The 5,201-nt window shown below is 44.9% G+C and overlaps 1 long non-coding RNA gene across 3 annotated transcripts; it reads right to left on the bottom strand.

Annotated features, from left to right (window-relative positions):
- Positions 1-1,019: 1,019 nt before the first annotated feature.
- On the bottom strand, positions 1,020-4,950 carry LOC134157500 (uncharacterized). Of its 3 annotated transcripts, XR_009962343.1 has the most exons (4): positions 4,403-4,554; positions 2,877-3,002; positions 1,910-2,154; positions 1,020-1,057 (listed from the first exon to the last, which is right to left on the bottom strand). It is a non-coding gene; the product is annotated as an uncharacterized LOC134157500 (long non-coding RNA). The 3 variants fall into 3 exon arrangements; XR_009962342.1 differs by lacking the exons at positions 1,020-1,057; positions 4,403-4,554 and adding an exon at positions 4,754-4,950 and having other exon boundaries at positions 1,772-2,154; XR_009962341.1 differs by lacking the exon at positions 1,020-1,057 and having other exon boundaries at positions 1,772-2,154.
- Positions 4,951-5,201: the final 251 nt, after the last annotated feature.

Below are 5,201 nucleotides of genomic sequence, written 5' to 3'. Positions count from 1 at the left end.
TAACAAGATAAAGACTAGACGAATTAATGCTCTAAAGAATTAGAGATGCTCATAAAACTTTATTTCATCTCCCCTCATTATATTCCTGATGCTCCTTAGAGTTTTCCAGAGGATTTTCACCCAGTACACATGACAGTGGTCCTTCAATCAGCAGCTCTTTGATGTTCTTCTGAGTTTTAGCTCATATTAGGTGACCCCAGGCCTCTCTGCCTGCAGAGTGCTCAAGCCCTCCACTGACTACAAAAACAACTATTTCCAGTAAGGTGTTTTTGCTGGCAGCGCTAAAAAAAAAACAAAACACCTAAACAAAGTAATCTAGCTGGAAACAACTTTTGACATTACAGCCAAAACTAACAGCTCAGCAAATTTAACATGCCTTGATGTGCTTTGGGAAATAAAAGACTCAGAAGGAAGATTTCCCCAGCTTTAGCTGGAAAACTTGAAGCCAGGGTAATAAAGTATGCTTCTAATAATGCTTCCTAAAGCAGTTCCTACTCTCAGGACTCTCACCTCAACCTATTTCTGATCTTGGATGAGAAGGAGATGTACACACACACAGGGCTATGACCTGATCATGCAAAGTCTCCCGTCTGGCTGAACAGAATGGAAGCTGTAGGACTTTCCAAGGACTTACCCACCTCACTGTATGGACAGTCATCCTTTCCCCATTCATGTCCTTGTATAATCTATTCTGCATTCCACTTCTATCCCTGCCTGTCATGGCAGACAGCCCTTAACCCCATGCAGTCACTCCATATGCGTTTCCACCCTATCATGTGAGTCAGCTGGAGCAGCACATAGGGTATAAGAAATCCAAGCTGCATTCTTCTTATTGCAGGGCCAAACCACATAACAGGCTACTCACCTGCACTGCGAAAGAGGAAACTCTGCTTCGTTCTTGAAGCCCCAGGCTGCACAAGCTCCGGACAAACTTCAGGGCAAACCTTTTCTTCTCATGGTGACAGCAGATCTGTAGAGCCGTCTGACTTGGCCAAAACCAAGGAGAGTCTGAAGAAATAAAAAGCCCAGATCAGCCAGAAAGCCTAATTTCAAGTACCTGTGAAAATAAAAATAAACCATGAAAGTGACGAACTTTCTCAACAATGTGTGTGTCAGGTTTTTTTTCCCCTTAAATAACTACAAAAGAATGCCTTTTCCCTGTATCACTCCTGAATCTGGTTAAACAACAATTTACTCATCCTTTCTCACACATACGTATATTCATATGCACAAAGAGCAGCCCAAACCAAAGGCCTGCAACTGAAAATTTCAGCCTGAACAGTTACATGTTGGCAAGCACATAGCATTGGAAAACAGAACCGTTTAATAGAAAATGTCTGGCAACCTTAATTATAGGCACCACTGCCAGCTCCACCAATAATTATAGCTTAGTTTCAGAATCATCCATGTGCTAACAAATATATTCAATGACAAGAGCATTTCCCAGTGGTATTCACCAGGAAAGACTTCCAGCCAGCTAGAAGACAGCCATGAGATGCAAGGATGACCTTACATTACTTGTTTGCCTCCAGGTACAGATCTTCTTCTGCCTAAGCCATAGATGAGCCTCATGGCTGCTTTGGTTTCCTTCCATCTCTATCCTCCCTCAGGCAGAGGGAGAACTCTATCTCAGTCTTACATATAAGACGATACCTTAGTCCCCTGTGACCACCAGCAAGCGAGTCTCTTGCATCTTTATGTAATCTGCAATGAATATGGTAAAGATAAGCAAAAGAGTCACTCTCTGCTCCACAGTTTCGCAGTGGAGCCAGGCAGGTTTACAACAGAGGTACTTCAGATGCAAAAAACTGTCCACACATGCACACATTTCAACAACCTTTTCAAGAACTTTGCTACTATCTGCATAACAACTGTTATCCCTCTGAAAGGCTCTGGCAGAGAGCATTACCCAGTGCTGAAATGGTTTTTGTCTTTCTCTCTACAGCTTTTTCAGCTGCCAGATGTCTCCAGATTCATGTGTAAAGTGTGGAGCTCTGCATTGAAAGTTAACACCATTGAGTTCAATGACTCTGGTCCAGGCTTTAACAGTCTCTGCTAGCCACACCATTCAGTGGCCTGCAGTCCGGAGGCCCTGGTGCACACAGCCACATAAATCAGTGAAGATGCTGTGGAGCTCCAGCCATCTATGAGAACCTCAAAGAGGATAACATCAAATGTTGAACATCTTCAAAGATTAACATCCTCCCAGCTGTAGATCAGTGACCAGGGCATGATTGTCACCTTCTCACCCTTTGCAGCTGGGAGCAGGTGTCCCATCCTTCAGCAGAGGGAAGCCTATGATAGGCAGCTGTAACACTGTTTACAGAGCTTTGTATAGTCAGTGCAGAAAATTGGTGTGGTTTAGGCACAAATGGGCTAAGCAGGCCTGCAACCACCTCTCCTGAGCACCTGGCACCTGGATGCCACTGGAATTTCTTTCTGGCTGCCCACTCAGCAGCTGGCAAGGCAGCTCTGCAAGGGGATAAAGAGAATATAAGCAGGGCTTGCCTGCCCATTGTCAGGTGCAAAGGACCTAAGGGAGCCCTCTTTTTTTTAGAAGCACTCAGGAGACTGGACCAGTATGAGGGAAGGCAAAGGATGTGTCCAAATGCCTGTAGAGAGATGCCATGGAATGCCCAGAAAAGCTTCATGTATGGAAACAGCATTTCAGAGGCAGGAAGTGTGTAAGCATTTTTCCATGCCTGTGAGCCTGTGCTGCAGAAGACATCTCTGCAAGTACTCAAAGGTGCTCCTTTGTATGCAGCTGAAGCCACTGTCACAACACATAAGTTCAATGCCAGCGCTATCTCAGGCACTGTGACTCACCCACCCTTTCTTAATCTGTAACAGCAGAAGGGACCTCAAAGGCTCCATACCTCCTGCCATCCTGGTACCCATTGATGTAGCAGAGGTCTTGTAGGTGGACAAAAATCTCTGAAGCATCCCCTGGGAGAAGACTGTAATTCAGGTTTCTTGCCATCCTATTCCCAGTTTGCATGATGCTGTGGTATGCAAATCAAACAAAAATGGCCCTGATTTCCAGGCACACTTTAAATTCAGTATCTCAGAAGCACTGCAATTAGGCTTAATGAAAGTTATGTTACTTTGATTAAATACAAGCTGAGGGCTGAAAGAGTGCTTCCTGAGCTTTATAGGGCTGCAAGCAATGAATTGTGTTGCCACCTAATTATTCTGTTTTACTGGAATCTCCAAAACAGAATGCAAGGCATATCTTTCACAGTGCTGGGGGAGGAGGACCCTAGCCTTTATAAGCTCTATCACAGCTCTGATTGCAAGGAAAATAGAGGGACCCAGGTCCAATCCCACTTCTGCCCATGCTGTCAAGCTCATGCATACCTCTGCCTGGTCTGCCAGGCCCTCAGCATATATACCGTAAAGCCACCAAGTCCTGCATCTAACTTCCCTGGGAAATGTACAGACTGCATAAATTGAGCCAAAAAGCTCCCCCAACAGGACAAATTTGTCTCCATGTGTGATGGAGTCCAGTGAGATGTCTGTACCATGCCACCAGCTTCCTGAAAGGGGACAATAAACCTCTACTGCTAGACCAAGGAGGTTTAGCAGCATATTCTCTCTTCTCTAATCTATATAGATTATTATATTACTTCTTACAGGGTTTTAGCCTTCTCCTTCAGCTCAAAGCAAGAGTAGGTTTGCTTGAACTTGGAAGGCTTGAGGAGTCCATCACTTGCTCTCGCTCTTGGTGGGCTCAAAGCAGCTCCCAGCTCCTGCCCAGGGGCCAGCAGCTCTTTTATGGGTTAATTACATCTGTGCATAGTGTCTCACTCTGGAAAGGACAATGGAACACACCTCCCTCAAAGCCCTAACTCAAAGATGGGGAAGGGTGAGCATCCCCACACACTGATATTACACCTTCATCTCAAGTAGGAGCTCTCTTGCGAAAGAGGAATCATAGAATCCCAGACTGGTTTGTGTTGAAAGGGACCTTAAAGCTCATCCAGTTCCAACACCTTGTCACGGGCAGGGACAACTTTCACTAGACCAGATTGCACCAAGCCCCGTCCAACCTGGGGACACTGCCAGGGATGGGGCAGCCACAGCTTCTCTGGGCAATCTGTTCCAAAACCTCAAAAGAAATGCCACTTCCTCCTACTGAGCTTCTCTTCTCAGGAGGCTGCATAGGAGGAAAAGCCACACCATTATTACTCCCATAACCAGTTATGGTTACCAACATAGTTTTCTGTACCCACTCACAGTCCAAACCCATCTGCTTCAGATCCTGGGGAGAACATTTCATTGTGGGAAGGACCATGTTCAGCGTGGGAAGGACCATGTTCAGCATGGCAAGAAAAGCCTCCTAAGGAAACTGCTTGGAATAAAAGACACTAGAGAATAGGTTCCAGGCACAACCCAGGCTCACTCGGTGACTTTGTGCAAGTCATTCAATTCTTCTGTGTCCACACCAAAGAACCCGGTGCTATCTTTAAATACAGTCCTGGGGTACATAAGAGCTGGAGTCTTTTCTGCATTCTTACAGCCCTTAGAACAATGCAGACTGACTCTGTTGTCCCTGTCATCTGAAAAACAACTTATCCTGGTCATGGAAGATGATAGAAACAGTTCTTCAAAAGGGCATTCAAAGGCTGAATCATCCTGAATTAACCAGTCATTTATTTTAACGCAGATGCAGTTACTTGTTTTTCCATGCAAGAAATCTACTGCATGTTGCCGAGTTCCAACCTTAGCTTTTAAGGTACATTAAAGTTTTTACCTGTCCATGGGGAATGTGTCTCCAGGCACGAGTATCCAGCTTAAAGCTTGCCTAAAGCCCAGCAAGAGAGGTTTCTCAGCATCCTGCTTAGGAAGGTTTCAGTCCTTCAGTAAAGATGAGTACTCTTCCCGTCTTATTTATTCAGACTCTGGAGCAAGGAGAGGGAAGAAGGGGATTGGTTTGGGGTTTTAACAGCCTGTAATACCTTCACATGTCCTTTCCAGATTCAAGTATGTGGGAGTCTTTATTCATCTACTGCCAATAGTTCAATCCTCAGAATGCCAAATCAAAACAATGACACAAAATGCCACCCTAAAATCACACTATACTATTCTGAATTGCCAAGTGCAAGGGTGAAAAGTGTAAAGTGATCCAGAGCTAGGTGTCAAGCTCTGCCACAATAGAATTCAAAATAATTGTGCTGTTGTTTGACAGGTAGTAAAATTCA

Source organism: Pezoporus occidentalis, unplaced genomic scaffold, assembly GCF_034315485.1.
Source record: "Pezoporus occidentalis ecotype Australia unplaced genomic scaffold, CSIRO_AGI_Poc_V1 ctg97, whole genome shotgun sequence".
In the NCBI taxonomy this organism is placed as follows: domain Eukaryota; kingdom Metazoa; phylum Chordata; class Aves; order Psittaciformes; family Psittacidae; genus Pezoporus; species Pezoporus occidentalis.
The sequence above is the reverse complement of the archived record's forward strand: the minus strand, read 5'-3'. Positions and strand labels throughout refer to the sequence as shown.